At 36.2% G+C, this 16,981-nt stretch overlaps 1 long non-coding RNA gene across 1 annotated transcript; it reads left to right on the plus strand.

Moving 5' to 3' along the window:
- Positions 1–917: 917 nt before the first annotated feature.
- On the plus strand, positions 918–6,229 carry LOC311071556. The gene is made up of 6 exons (XR_014603892.1): positions 918–2,545; positions 2,802–2,866; positions 3,316–3,351; positions 3,989–4,058; positions 4,154–4,319; positions 5,085–6,229. It is a non-coding gene; the product is annotated as an uncharacterized lncRNA (long non-coding RNA).
- The last annotated feature ends 10,752 nt before the right edge of the window (positions 6,230–16,981 follow it).

Below are 16,981 nucleotides of genomic sequence, written 5' to 3' on the forward strand. Positions count from 1 at the left end.
GCAACCGTGCTTACAATAAACCCCAGAGTAATTGGTCTATTAGTTTAACAGGTTGAGTCAAGACCACAATTTATCATAGTGGATATTGTAATATATTGTGTCAGGTTACTAATTCTTCTGCTTGCTATAATCATGTGTTTCACATTTGTTCTGGGTTCAGCTCTGGTCTTGGGAACAATCATCAGCGTCTGGTCGTGGTCAGATGTGCTCATCGCATGTCACGCAGCTCCTGGAGTCACAGCCGGTGCTTTTGCATTCATATGTCTCAATAAAATTATTAGCCATAAATTATTCGTAAAAAATTACGCACTCTGGTCATTATGTTGTACCGTTGGGGCGACACTTTCAGTGGCATTTGTGAAAGTGTTTGCTCTGCTTGGTGGGATGACAATAATTCTGCTAATATTAGGATTTACAATGGTGTATTGCCATTTAAATAATGAAACGCTAAACTGTATATTTTATATTGATGTTTTCATGTTCTTGTGTGCTCACTGGTTCAGTCACTTGGTCAATTTTAGAGTTGGTAATGAGTTTTCTCAAGGTAATTATAGAAAACCTGGCTAGTTCTTACCTATTTTATGTAGCATTACTGTTTGGTTCGTTAATAGTAATTTTTAGAAGGCCGTCCGCATCAGATTAAGTCACAAACAGCAATTAAATCATGAATAACAGATTATTATGTATATATTTTAGTTATAATTGTTGATATGACCCTTTAGCTCTGGATGAAAACATCTGACAAATGACCACTTACTTCTTCTGCAGTGAAACCAATGCAGATTTCCTGAAAATAATTAAGATCATGTTGTTGTTTCAACCTGCAGTGCAGATCAGATTTCCTCATCTGGAGATTTAACTGTAAATAAATATATAATAGACAGTATGAAACTTGCACTTATCAATTAACAAATATTATTAGTTTACTGTTGTCTCATCAAAACCCACCAATCAGCTGATCAGAGACTATTGCTGTACATTAAGTGTTCACTCAGTAGTGACAGAGATTAATTATGTTTTACAGTGCAGAAATGTAAGACTGTTTACAAACTGAGAGTTTATGACTTTGTTTTAAATAAAATGGCTTCTCGTAACTGTTCATGTCAGCAAAAAAAAAAAAAAAAACCCACTAAGCAAAGAAAGTCGTGCATGTTTGGGACAACATGAGGGTGAATAAATAAGGACAAATTTACATTTTGGGTTAACTAGCCTATTCCTTTAAAAACAACCACTCATGGAGATTTCACTTTCCAAATGATTTCAACCAATCATTAATCTATACGTTTTTATATTATAAGTCAGTCCTAGTCTAAGGGTGGAAAAGAACGAATGTGGGAAGCTTTAGCTAATCGGCTGATTTGGAGAGAATTACATCAAAAGCACTGTTGATATCATGAAACACAGTATACAAAGAATACAGCGTCTTTTTAAAGCCGATATACACGACAATATCAAGACAGTGTTAGAGTTCATCCCAAACGCAGGAACATTTGGAGTATCAATTTATAATAAGTAGCATAGATACATAATGTAAATAATTACTTCACAAGTAATTAGATGTTTCTTGGTCTTTAGACATAAGAATAAACTATCCAATTACTGGAGAGATTCAACATTGTTTGATCATCTACTGCAGAATCAGTTTTTTTTTTTTCATCACCTGCTCATAACAATGACTGCACACTAACTTATCCGCTATGTAAAACAAATCTGAAAGCAATAAAATGCCTAATGAGATTTCTCTACAAGTTTATGATCTTACATATGTTTATCTTAGTCAACCATAAAAAAATTCTAACTGTGGCTTTCTCTTCAGATTGTCAAATGAAATTAACCAAGACTAAACCAAGTTTAAGACTAGTTTTTGAGACTGTCTTTGGTTCACTGCAGTTTTAAGGAGAAAATACTCAGCAATGGTGTCGACTTATGAATTTACACATGGTTTGTCTTAAAGCATATTAAAAATACCACATAGACACATAAACAACATTAAAAACTGGATTTTCATCACAGGGGGACTTTAATGTTTTAAATTGGGTTATGTAGCTTGATGTAAATTGTAGCTGTAATGCCACATTCGCACCATGAGCTTTTCTATTCCATAAACTAATTTGTTCAAAGAATTCACATAAGGTCCCAAGAATATGCTTTTTTTTTTGGATATATATGTAAGTTATGTAAGAAAAAATGTATAGCAGGATCAAAATGGTGTTGATGGGAAAACCACACTGTAACAAATTGCTGTAGATTCTACAGCAAAATTCTACAGAAATTTATTGTTTTATCATTTTACAAGTTATTACTGTAATTCGCAATGCATTATGGGTCAAAAAGAGTATTACAGTTGTTAACAGTATATTTTCCTGTCAACTGTAAATTGATTTACAGGTAAGAGGTGTTTTCACTGTAGTTCATATGGTTTTACAACAATTTACTGTGATGTGGCATTATGGGATTGCGCGGGCTGAATACAGGTTTGAAAACTGGTGGACTGGAGCAGGGCAAGAAGAGTTGAAGATAAAAGGCACTATTTACTAAATTTTTGGTAAGTTAACTTAAATTTACGTCCATAAATATTACAATCGAATGTATTACTTAATGCTGTTTAAGCGATTCATATTTTAAACAGAATTCAACATAGGCATGTCAGATGCAATTAATTTTATCGACTTGTTTACAACTGCGTGTTATCAGGACATTTAGTGGGATGTAAAAGTGTTTGATTCCAATATTTTTCCCCCCGAAACGTTACGTTTATTTAGTAAAGGAATGTGTCTTTAATTTTAAATTTCTTGTTTCAGGCGAGGCATAGAATCGCGACGGGGCGCGCCATAACAGTGGTGAGACGAAGCTGAACGGTTACAAGGTAAAACCATCGTAAATGTTATGGACGAATGCTGAATTTTGTTACCGTTTTATTTTCATTTGCTCTCGAGAGAGTATTTTTAGAGCATTTGCAGTTTGGCAGACAAGACAAATCCACTGAAGTGTTGGTGAGACAAAACTATACCTACGCATGTGCTTTAGCTTTCTTGACGAAAAACATTAGAATAGGCTATATATGATATTAACATCGTTGGATGCTGCTATTTTCTCATTTATTTCACCAGTTTTGATTTCTTATTGAGAGCATGTAAAACCAGTGTTTAACAAAGGCCTGCGTCATAACTAAATTTAACGCAAAGCAATTTGCTGCGAACAATGATATAGGAATGTAAGTGGGATGTAAAAGTGTTTGATTCCAATATTTTCCCCCCCTAAACGTTACGTTTATTTAGTAAAGGAATGTCTTTAATTTTAAATTTCTTGTTTCAGGCGAGGCACAGTGGTGAGACGAAGCTGAACTGTTAGGTAAAACCATCGTAAATGTTATGGACGAATGCTGCAGTTTGTTACAGTTTTATTCGCCTTTGCTCTCGAGAGAGTCGCTTTTTACCGAGCATTTGCAGTTTGGAAGACAAGACATAATTACTGAAGTGCTGTTGAGACAAAACCAGTGTTTAACAAATCCCTGCGTCATAACTAAATTCAAAATTACTGGCAAAAGATTTGGAAGTTCATTTTATTTTCTGTTCAAAGTTCCCATAGTTATCGTTTTATTAATATAACTTGAACCTAAATCTAAATGAGAAATGTATCGCTGTAAATTGTGTCAACATGAGAGCAATACCATTGTAGGTTTTACTAAGCATATGAAAGGTCACAGTAATGTTCCACACTGCTGTTTTACCTGTGGTGTACCTGACTGTTCCTGTGCATTTACAAAATTTGCAGCTTTAAGAGTTGTGAGAGGACATTTAGTGTAAAATCCACATTTGCATCTCATATCTCAAGAACACACAAAAACAGTCCACATGAGCTTCTAAATGAAGCAGTTTTTGCAAACTCGCTACAACGTGTGTCAGCCCTGTACATCTCAAGATTCTCATATACTGCATTTAATTACATTGTCAATTACATTTCTTTCCTTTTCTTTTTTTTCTTTTAGATGTCAGCAACAGCAGCTGATGTGGAAAAAAGTTCTACACTTCCAGACTCTCCGAGACTGATTGTCTTAGGTAATGTATGTTCCAAAATCTTTAAATTACTTAATACATTTTGCCTGTTGTATTTTAGTATTTTATAAAGTGTTTCTTATATTTATTATTTTTAGGTGAAATTCTCACTGCAACCCAGTGGATGCTGAGTATTGAGGGTCAAGTGGTTATGAATCCACACCCCAATTTTATGGCTGGATTTGCTGCTTTGTTTGCAACTTACTACAACTTTAATCTGGTGTACCAGCACGAGGCATCCTGCACACTTGAATTTGTTCAAAGGTAACAGTTTACTTAAAGATAAATGTGTATGTTAAAGGATTAGTTCACCCAAAAATTTAATTTCTGTCATTAATTAACTATTGACTGTTCATTTTCGGAACACAAATTAAGATATTTTTGATGAAATCCGAGAGGTTTCTGAACCACACATAGGCAGCAAAATCATTGCAACTTTCAAGATCCAGAAAGGCAGTTAAGACATTGTTAAAATAGACCATGTGACTACAGTGGATCAACCTTAATGTTTTGAAGCCACGATAATACTTTTTGTGGTCAAAAAAACCCAAAATAACGACTTTATTCAACAATCTCTTCTCTTCTGTGTCAGTCTCTGACGCTGTTAAAGTAGTAAACACAGTGCAGCGCTTCCAGGTTCTACGTTAGAACAAAAAGTATTCTCATCACTTCATAACATTAAGGTTGATCCACTGGAGTTACGTGGACTATTTTAATGATGTTTTTACTACCTTTCTGGGCCTTGAAAGTTGTAATGACGTTGTGGTCTATGTGTGGTTCAGAAACCTCTCTGATTTCATCAAAAACATCTTAATGTGTGCTCCTGAAAATGAATGAAGGTCAGTAGTTAATTAATGACAGATTTATTTTATTTTATTTTATTAATTAATTACAGAAATGTAATTTTGGGGTGAACTAACCCTTTATAATACATTAGTAGTGCAGCTTATTGTAAAGTGGTATATTTTCATTAGTCTGCACATGATCCTAAAGCTTCTGCTTGTGTTTTTCTGACTGATTTTTGTGCAGATGTTTTGTTGGAATCAACCCATCCACTGGTACCAAGACAGTCAAACAAAGTGGAAAGACCTCAGAGAAGAGGAACAACACAGTCAATCCTCATGTGTCTACTCTTCTCAGAAGGCTAACGGACTTTGAGTGGTTAAGCATGTACTGTAAGTTGTCAAATGTATATAAACAAAAAAACTACAGGAGGAGATGTTTTAAATGTTTTAGAGGGAATGTTGTCAATCACCAGCATTTGTGTTGTTTATCACAAACATTTATACAAAAAATAATTAATAAAAAAAAGCAGAAATGTGAGTTTTAACAGGAGATGTGAGTTAACCATAATGCCATTCTGTTGACTGAGCTTAAAGGGTTAGTTCACCCAAAAATGGAAATTCCGTCATCATTTACTGACTCCCATGATGTTCCAAACCTGTATGAGATTCTTTGTTCTGCTGAACTCAAAAGAAGATATTTTGAAGAATGTTGGTAATCAAACAGTTGATGAAAAATTCCAAAATTCTTTGAAATATCATCTTTTGTGTTCAACAGAAGAAAGAAACTCATACAGGTTTGGAACAAATTGAGGGTGAGTAAACAGAATGATGACAGAATTTTCATTTTTGGATAAACTCTCCCTTTAAAGGGATACTTCACCGACTTTTTACTGCGCCAAGTCGAAGTGCTTCCAACTTCAAGTGCTATTCCGCCATACATTATAGTTATCCTTTTTACTCGCTTAGAAAAGCGCCACGTTTTATTTTGTGTCACCATACTTGGTCGTGTAACTGTATTTAAATAGGGAAAACGTGGAGGTGTTTGGTTGCTTCTAGCTTCATCTCTGTTTGGATCTTAATGAATGAACTGGTCTAAGCTAAGTGCTATCAAAGTGTCACCGCGCGCTAGAGCGATTGAGTGCGCGCACTGAGACAAGAGAGGTATGTATCAACTCGTCTTAGTTAAGGGAATAACATAGTTTAATATGAAAAAACGGTAGAGTATCCCTTTAACTTTTATTGAACCCAGAATCTTGCTTTTAAGTCTTACAAGTTATTTGTAGTTATTTTGTGACTGATTTTGAAAAGATTTTCTGTACTTGAAAAAGTAAAATTGTTGTTACCAGTCTTGCAGTAATTTGCTTATTATTTTAATAAATATTTTTCTACAACAGCTTTGACTTTGTGTTTTGTTTTTTTAAATGTTTATTTTAATGCATTTACATCAATATAATGGTAAATAATAGAGTACAGTTTACTGTTAAAATGATTCTTTTCAGCTTTTTAAATGTTAAACTATTCCAGCATCTTCTTGAATTTTGGGGGTATTTACAGGATTTTATTGGCAACTTTATTGCCAGGTAAATACTGTACTTTAGTGAAATTACAAAAAATTGCTGTAAAATATATTTACAGGATTTTATTGGCAATTTTATTGCCAGGTAAATACTGTACTTTAGTGAAATTACAAAAAATTGCTGTAAAGTAAAATACAAGTTTAATTCAATGTTACTGTAAAAAATACTACAAATTACTGTATTTCATATACAACAATTAACTGTAAATTGCTTTACAGTATTATACTGTAATCAATTTTACAGCAATTACCAACATTTTTACAGGACTTTATTGGCAACTTTTTTGCCAGTAAATTCCTGTAAATTCTACAGGAAATATTTTACAGTGCATGTAATGCAAGAATAAATGCTAATAATGGCTTAATACAAACAAAAGAATAATGAAGATTAGGTGAGAGGTGTGAAAGGTTTGTCGAGTGAGAACTCTAGAAACATGAATGGGGCAGTTCGCCTCACCAGACCTTAGATAATAGAGTGCAAGTGGGTTTACCGGACAATTAAATATTTGATTACCATCTTATCAGCCTTCTCTAAAAACTCAAATGATATGGTCTTAGAAAATGTTTCATAAAATTCATAGTTTTAGAGATAACATCCTCAGATTTGAAATGGAGCATGGCCACGCTTGTGACTTCAGTTTCATTGTGTTTCTAAGTTGCTACATTACGGCCACATCACATTTTTATTTAAAATACACTCACCTAAAGGATTATTAGGAACACCATACTAATACTGTGTTTGACCCCCTTTCGCCTTCAGAACTGCCTTAATTCTACGTGGCATTGATTCAACAAGGTGCTGAAAGCATTCTTTAGAAATGTTGGCCCATATTGATAGGATAGCATCTTGCAGTTGATGGAGATTTGTGGGATGCACATCCAGGGCACGAAGCTCCCGTTCCACCACATCCCAAAGATGCTCTATTGGGTTGAGATCTGGTGACTGTGGGGGCCATTTTAGTACAGTGAACTCATTGTCATGTTCAAGAAACCAATTTGAAATGATTCAAGCTTTGTGACATGGTGCATTATCCTGCTGGAAGTAGCCATCAGAGGATGGGTACATGGTGGTCATAAAGGGAAGGACATGGTCAGAAACATTGCTCAGGTAGGCCGTGGCATTTAAACGATGCCCAATTGGCACTAAGGGGCCTAAAGTGTGCCAAGAAAACATCCCCCACACCATCACACCACCACCACCAGCCTGCACAGTGGTAACAAGGCATGATGGATCCATGTTCTCATTCTGTTTACGCCAAATTCTGACTCTACCATTTGAATGTCTCAACAGAAATCGAGACTCATCAGACCAGGCAACATTTTTCCAGTCTTCAACTGTCCAATTTTGGTGAGCTCGTGCAAATTGTAGCCTCTTTTTCCTATTTGTAGTGGAGATGAGTGGTACCCGGTGGGGTCTTCTGCTGTTGTAGCCCATCCGCCTCAAGGTTGTGCGTGTTGTGGCTTCACAAATGCTTTGCTGCATACCTCGGTTGTAACGAGTGGTTATTTCAGTCAAAGTTGCTCTTCTATCAGCTTGAATCAGTCGGCCCATTCTCCTCTGACCTCTAGCATCAACAAGGCATTTTCGCCCACAGGACTGCCGCATACTGGATGTTTTTCCCTTTTCACACCATTCTTTGTAAACCCTAGAAATGGTTGTGCGTGAAAATCCCAGTAACTGAGCAGATTGTGAAATACTCAGACCGGCCCGTCTGGCACCAACAACCATGCCACGCTCAAAATTGCTTAAATCACCTTTCTTTCCCATTCTGACATTCAGTTTGGAGTTCAGGAGATTGTCTTGACCAGGACCACACCCCTAAATGCATTGAAGCAACTGCCATGTGATTGGTTGATTAGATAATTGCATTAATGAGAAATTGAACAGGTGTTCCTAATAATCCTTTAGGTGAGTGTATATATTGTTATTAGTTTTTTATGTTTGAGCTTCTCCATATTAAAGGGTTAGTTCACCCAAAAATGAAAATTCTGTCAGTAATTACTCACCCTCATGTTGTTCCAACCCCGTAAGACCTTCGTTCATCTTCGGAACACACATTAAGATATTTTTGATTAATCTGAGAGCTGGCTCACTCCTCCATAGGCTTCTAAGACATTATAACTTGCTGGCCCAGAAAATGCATTAAAGAGATCGTTAATATAGTCCAAGTGACTCCAGTGGCTCAATCTTAAGTTTATAAAGCGATGAGAATACTTTTTGTGCGCAAAAAACAAACAAAAATAACGACTTTATTCCACTATTCATTTCCTTCTCTCTGGGCCTCGAGTTTTTTCACGTTGTGTTTTAGCACAGCGCGTCTGTGTTGCACGTGTGCAAAAATATCTTAATTTGTGTATCTTAAACTAACCCTTTAATAACTGAGCAATTCTGAGTCTTGGACTGTGAACTCTCAAGTGTTGGCTTTTTAAATATATGTTGGAATTGTGTCTATTCTGAATTATTTATAAACAGATTTTTTTTTTTTGGGTCATTTATGCCCCACTTGACAAAATGGGTGGTGCTGGAGAAGGGGTTAAGTTTGTGAAATGGACTGATGACATTCTTGTGATGTCATCAGCCAATCAATAGACTCGTTTTAGATGAGCAAAATATGTGCAAAACAGATCACCCTTTGCCCATACAAAAACACCTGTCATACTGGTTTAGTGTCTAGTCGAACATTTAAATCTTTATCGAGCACAAGAGTTTTAGCAAAGCAGGAGACAGGACAGAACTACATTTACAGCGTTTCTAAATAAACTGACTGTAAGTAAAAACTTTTTTTTTTAATCTGTCTTGCCATTTCCAGTTTTGTTGATGTGGATAGTTTGAGTCACAGATGTGTAAAGTTATATTTGGTTACATGTATTCTTTAGGTTGTGCGATGAAATTAACCAAGATAAAACCCAAGTTGCTTTTTACACTGATTCTGGCATTTCACATCATGTCTGTACAGGCAGAAGGTAATGTACCTGCTCTTTAATGTTTCTACATTTTTAAATAAATAGTATATCTATAATAACTCACAACTGTCTTCATTTGCTCACTCTGATTTCATTCCCAAACCTTTATGACTTTCCTTCTTCTGCATCAGAATATTGGTCTCGTTTTCCTGTATAAATCCCAAAAAAGAGAAGCAAAATTAAATGCGATAAGGCTTGTTTTCAAAGAGCATATCTTTCTTACCCCATTTTTCCTTCTTTGCATTTGTGTTCCTTCTTTCTCTTCAGCTTCTCATGATGATGATGAAGTGAGGATCCTGATAGTGGGAATGCGAGGCGACTCCAGATTCAGCGCTGCAGATATTCTGTCAGGAAGGAAGGACGGTGGACAGGAGGACAGAGAGATTGTAAAGACTCCAGTAATTACAGACGAGGGTCGTAGAATGATGCTGGTCACTGGACCAAACCTCTGTGAGGACGACACAGCGAGACAGAGCTTCACAACAGCGCTGTTTCTCTCGTCTCCTGGACCTCACGCTGTTTTAATGCTCCTGAATCTGGAAGATCAAGAATCAGAAGAGTGTGATGTTGTGAAGCGAGTCCAGGAGCTGCTGGGAGCAGAAGTTCTTCAGCACTGCATTGTTCTTCTGCACCAAAATCACCAGGAACGTTTGACAGGAGCGTCCAGAGGGATCGCTGGAGAAATGATCAACGCATGTGGAGGCAGATTTCACATGATCAGAGACTCTGAACCCAAACCTGCTCAAACAGCAGCTCTCGTAGCGGAAATAGACAAGCTAGTTCGGCTCAATGCTCACCGATTTTATTCAGTATTGACACAAACGTTAAAAACAGAAGAGACGAGTCAAGATCTGCATAAAGAAAATCAGCTCTTGTCTGTAATATATGACACTTTAGGAGGAGCGGCTGGAATCATAGGATGGATTTCCCTTGTTTCATTTACAGCTCTTGTTATTTACACTGAAGGAAATTACAAAATCTTGAATTCTGGGGCAAAATTTGCAGCGCTTGAATTGTTTATGGTCTATCTAAGACATCGTCTGAGTCCAGATGTTGCTATACCGCTAAATTTGGCCTTGATAACATCAATTGCAACAATATTTACAAGAGACATTTACAAGAGACAGGAAAGTGAAGAATTTCAGCAAAAGTTTAGCAGAAGTAGCAGCACTCAAAACATCATAAATATCTTAGCGTATGCAATAGTAATTGGTTTAATTGAAATATTGTTTATGTGCATAGCAATTATGTCCATACCATTTGTTCTGGGTTCATCTCTGGTCTTTGGGACACTCATCAGCGTCAGGTCGTGGTCAGATGTGCTCATCGCGTGTCACGCGGCTCCTGGAGTCACAGCCGGGGCTTATGCATTCATATTTCACACTGAAAAGAAGAATATTGAATCTCCAGACTTTGTGCTCGGGTCATTTCTGTGTTGTATCATTGGGGCGACACTTTCAATGGGGTTTGTGACTGTGTTTGCTCTACTTGGTGTGAAGATGACAATAATGCTGCTAACATTAGGATTTACAATGGCATGCTGGCATTTAAAGCCTGAAACTCTAGAGAAAGTGATCGGTTTAACAGTTTTTGGTCTAACAGTAACACTGTTCTTTTCATGTGGTTGTGTGCTCATTGGTTCAGTCTTTGTATTTTAGGGCAGATGATGAGTTTTCTCAAAGTACTTCTTGAAAGCTTAGTCAGTTCTTACTTGTTTTATGCAGCATTACTGTTAATAGTAATTTGTAGAAGGCAGACTGCATCAGTTCAAGTGACAAACAGTGACTAAGTTATAATTGTTGCAAAAGCTCTGGATCAAAACATCTATTAAACATCTGAAAACATTGCTGTGTATTAATATATGCTTTATATATATATATAGTCTAAATTTTGGCAACAAACAAGCATAAGATATTTTTATTTAAATAAGCTTTATAATATATTAAGCCTTTGAAATCACTAGGATTACGTTTTTTAAGTTTGTTGTGGACTTATACAAACTGTCTATAGTGCATTTATATATTCAGATATTTTCTTTCAAACAGTCCTCTCATATTCCTTGTTGCTGAGTAAATGTATTTAAATCCTTCATATTTTTTCAAAATATCTCTAGATCTTCGTCAGTGAACTGAAATAAGCTGAATTATGTTTCACCATCTCCATTGGCTGTTCTCTTTAAACATCACACCTTCATGTGAACATGATCCAGAGTTAGTCACACATTTGGAATATCAAACATGGAATTGACAGAATGTTTGAGATGAGCAAAATATGTGCAGAACCGATCACCTTTTTGCCCATACAAAACCTGTCATACTGGTTTAGTGTCTAGTCGAACATTTACATTATTGTCGAGTACAAGAGTCTTAGCAAAGCAAAAAGACAGAACAGAACTATAATTACAGTGTTTCTAAATAAACTGACTGCAAGTTAAAATAAATATATATATATATATATATCTGTCTTGCCATTTACAGTTTCGTTGATCTGGGTAATCCGAGTTACAGATGTTCAAAGTTACATTTGGTTACATGTATTCTTTAGGCTGTACGATTAAATGAACAAAACCCAAGTTGCTTTTTACACTGATTCTGGCATTTCACATCACGTCTGTACAGGCAGAAGGTTATGTACCTGCTCTTTACTGTTTAAATTTTTTAAATAAATAGTATATCTATAATAACCCACGACTGTCTTCCTTTGCTCACTCTGATTTCATTCCCAAACCTTTATGACTTTCCTTCTTCTGCATCAGAATATTGGTCTTGTTTTCCTGTATAAATCCCTAAAAAGAAAAGCAAAATTAAATGCGATAAGGTTTGTTTTGAAAGAACATATCTTTCTTACCCCATTTTTCCTTCTTTGCATTTGCATTCCTTCTTCCACTTTGGTTTTGTTTTGGGGTTTTTTGTCAAGTCGAAACCAACTCAATTACTTGCTTTATGAGACAAAGGTTAAAAAAATGAAATTAGCCAAAAGAAAATTAAACTGGCTCCTCATATTGATTCTTGTGTTTCACATCTCATCTTCAGAAGGTTAGTATCTGCTCTCTTCTACAATTTAACCAAGAATTCAGATGTTTTTATTAATTTTACTATAATTTAAACTTCAGTTCCTGCATAAACGTCAATCACAATGCATTGCCATTTATGCATTTGGCAGATTCTTTCATTTAATGTGACTTATTTTGATCAGTTTCTCTTGGATTTGAACTCACAATAATGGCATTCATTGGCATGATTGTTCCTCTGATCAAAATATACAGCCTTCAAGTCATTTAGAGCAAATATGTAAACAAAGATCACATTCACTGCACAATATTACCAGGATATTCTTATTTATCTGATTTAGGACTCTAGATTGATTTTTTTAAAAACAGTTACAGTAATTTTTTCATTTCCTTCAGGAGTGCAAAATTACAAATTTCATATTCAATAAAATGGGACATACAATAACAGCTCCGTTGTGGATTTCTAAGACAACAAGGTCAATGTACTTGTGTGACTTGTTGTCACAGCACATCTCTGATTATTTTTATTACCCCTCTGCTAAATATTGTTTTTCTTTGCATTTGCGTTCCTTCTTTCTCTTCAGCTTCTCATGATGATGATGATGAAGTGAGGATCCTGATAGTGGGAATGCGAGGCGACTCCAGATTCAGCGCTGCAGATATTCTGTCAGGAAGGAAAGACGGTGGACAGGAGGACAGAGAGATTGTAAAGACTCCAGTAATTACAGACGAGGGGCGTAGAATGATGCTGGTCACTGGACCAAACCTCTGTGAGGACGACACAGCGAGACAGAGCTTCACAACAGCGCTGTTTCTCTCGTCTCCTGGACCTCACGCCGTTTTAATGCTCCTGAATCTGGAAGATCAAGAATCAGAAGAGTGTGATGTTGTGAAGCGAGTCCAGGAGCTGCTGGGAGCAGAAGTTCTTCAGTACTGCATTGTTCTTCTGCACCAAAATCACCAGGAGCGTTTGACAGGAGTGTCCAGAGGGATCGCTGGAGAAATGATCAACGCATGTGGAGGCAGATTTCACATGATCAGAGACTCTGAACCCAAACCTGCTCAAACAGCAGCTCTCGTAGCGGAAATAGACAAGCTAGTTCAGCTCAATGCTCACCGATTTTACTCAGTATTGACACAAACGTTAAAAACAGAAGAGACGAGTCAAGATCTGCATGAAGAAAATCAGCTCGTCAAGTCAAGTCAACTTTATTTATATAGTGCTTTTCACAATACAGATTGTATCAAAGCAGCTTCACAGTATTAAATAAAATAGTACATCAGTGTTTGTTTCTAGTGTAAAACGTCCACGTTTGGTAATGCTGATCAATAGTATTGTTGATTGATTAATTAAATTAAATATAACCAAATATCCCCAACTGAGCAAGCCAAAGGCAACTGTCTGTAATATATGACACTTTAGGAGGAGCGGCTGGAATCATAGGATGGATTTCCCTTGTTTCACTTACAGCTCTTGTTATTTACACTGAAGGAAATGACAAAATCTTGATTTTCGGGGCAGTATTTACTTTACCTACATTGTTTCTGGTCTATCTAAGTCCAGATGTTGCTATACCGCTAAATTTGGCCTTGTATTCATCACTAGCAACCATGCTTACAATAAACCCCAGAGTAATTGATCAATTAGAGTTTAACAGATTGAGTCAAGACAACAGATTTATCATAGTGGATATTGTAACATATTAATAGGTTACTAATTCTTCTGCTTGCTATAATCATGTGTTTCACATTTGTTCTGGGTTCAGCTCTGGTCTTGGGAACAATCATCAGCGTCTGGTCGTGGTCAGATGTGCTCAACGCGTGTCACGCAGCTCCTGGAGTCACAGCCGGTGCTTTTGCATTCATATGTCTCAATAAAATTATTAGCCATAAACTATTCGTAAAAAATTACGCACTCTGGTCATTCCTATGTTGTACCGTTGGGGCGACACTTTCAGTGGCATTTGTGAAAGTGTTTGCTCTGCTTGGTGGGATGACAATAATGTTGCTAATATTAGGATTTACAATAGTGTATTGCTATTTAAATAATGAAACGCTCAAAACTGTATATTTTATATTGATGTTTTCATGTTCTTGTGTGCTCACTGGTTCAGTCACTTGGTCAATTTTAGAGTTGGTAATGAGTTTTCTCAAGGTAATTATAGAAAACCTGGCTAGTTCTTACCTATTTTATGTAGCATTACTGTTTGGTTCGTTAATAGTAATTTTTAGAAGGCCGTCCGCATCAGATTAAGTCACATACAGCAATTAAATCATGAATAACAGATTACTATGTATATATTTTAGTTATAATTGTTGCTATGACCCTTTAGCTCTGGATGAAAACATCTGATCTAAGAAACCACTTACCTCTTCTGCAGTGGTCACTCTGATTTCATTCCCAAACCTTTATGACTTTCCTTCTTCTGCATCAGAATATTGGTCTCGTTTTCCTGTATAAATCCCAAAAAAGAGAAGCAAAATTAAATGCGATAAGGCTTGTTTTGAAAGAACATATCTTTATTACCCCATTGTTCCTTCTTTGCATTTGCGTTCCTTCTTTCACTTCCAGATTCTTATGAGGATGATGATGATGATGATGTGAGGATCCTGATAGTGGGAATGCGAGGTGACAATCATCAGCGTCAGGTCGTTGTCAGATGTTCTCTAGCGTGTTACGTGGCTCCTGGAGTCACAATAGGGGCTTATGTGTCTTCACTTTGCAATCTTCTTCACCAGTCGCCAGTCTTTGCCAGTTTTCTCAGGTCATTTCTGTGTTGTTCAGTGGGGGCGACACTCTCAGTGCGGTTTATGAATGAGTTATTTGCTCTGCTTGGTGTGAAGATGACAATAATTCTGTTAACATTAGGATTTACAATGGTACATTTCAATTTAAAAAACAAACCGCTGACTAATTGTTGTTATACTGGTTTTACCATTTGGTTCATTGGTTCAGTCTTTCTTATTTTAAGGCTGATGCTTGTGTGTATGTATGTGTGTGTGTGTATGAGTGTTTGTGTGCATGCTGCAAGGACATGGTGTGTGTGTGTGTGTTGTATAATATACATAGAAATACATAGCCTATATATTTTACATTAGTAATATGATTGACCACAAAATGGTTAATAATAGTGATGTTATAATTTTATGACTTCAGCAAAGACATTAAGCATATAAAGTTCTTTCAAAGATACTGTACAGTGGCAGTAATATGGAACAGAGATTGCAATACTGTGGTTTACCTAGATATAACTGATCACCTGATTATTCTGGTAGCATGGTATTTATGTCTAAAACATGGTAATGTCATGTTTTTTTAAATGCTTTTGTGTACTTAAACTGTTCTGTTTGAAAATGTCTTTACAAGCAGATGTTGAACTTAATAAAGACCTTCATCGCTGGCATGGATTGTAGTAGGGAAATATTCCACTTCATCCAGGGATATTAGTGCCCCACAGTATCCCGTTAATGTACCGAGTGTGAACCTGTAACAAACGATTCAGCTCGTGACTGAGCAATCCAAATGATTCAGACCGCTCCAGCATCCGAAAGAGTTCATTCTGATATTCAATAGAACCGAGTCAAAAGAGTCATTCATTAGCGAATCGTCATCGCTAACTTAGTTCTGAAAACAAACATGCGTCAGAAAATACACGACAATACTGACAAAATATTGTAGATGACTGTGTTTCCCAGTCAGTATACAATAATATTCATCGTCAAACAAGGATATTTCTGTAATATTTTACCAGGGTACAGCAGTATTTTTCTGAGGCGCGCTCAACAGTCCAGAGTTCAGTTAGACGTGATTGACAGCGACACGTTCAAGTCCCGCCCATTTTGCAGAAACAGGAAATATGATTGGTTAGGAACCCGCCACGAGGTTGAAATAAAAGTTCTGATTGGTTTTTGAGTATAGTATATACAACTTGTCGCTCGTGCGTGCCTTCGGTTCTGATATACGTTGTATACTAAACTCACTGAAAATACTGTATCAAAACTCATCTCTTCCAAGCTGTTCGACCTTGCATTATATGATTACTTATTATAAGTGGACATACGACTCAATGGTAAATATGTCTGGGGAATCACTCGATCAACTATCAAGAGTGAAAGCAAACAAATAGATTCAACTTCACTGTCAGTGCTGTTAATGAAATGATCATACTGTAGGTAAATATGCTTCAGAATTTTGGATATATGGTAAGATTACATTTTAAATTCACAGATTAACAGTGGCTTTACTCTCCAGGTTAAAAAATGAAACTAAACACGACAGAACCAAAATGGATCTTCACACTGATCCTTGCACTTCACATCACATCTATACATGTTGAAGGTAATGTACAATGTCAAGCAAATGCAGAACTATACTGTTCTGATGCATGCATTACTGTCTTTTTACTTAAAACAACAGTATAATTAGTCTTGTACATAATGTTTTTAAAAATATTATCAGATTTGTTGTAGTTTACTTTCAGTAACTAAAAATAAATCTGACCACTGTAGTGGACACCATGCATTTGGGGATTTAATGTAAGTCAATAGAAATTGTAAGCAAATATTTTCTAGCAAATAAAAAATTAAATAA

This window comes from Abramis brama (genome assembly GCF_963993115.1).
Source record: "Abramis brama genome assembly, chromosome: 20".
Lineage (NCBI taxonomy): Eukaryota > Metazoa > Chordata > Actinopteri > Cypriniformes > Leuciscidae > Abramis > Abramis brama.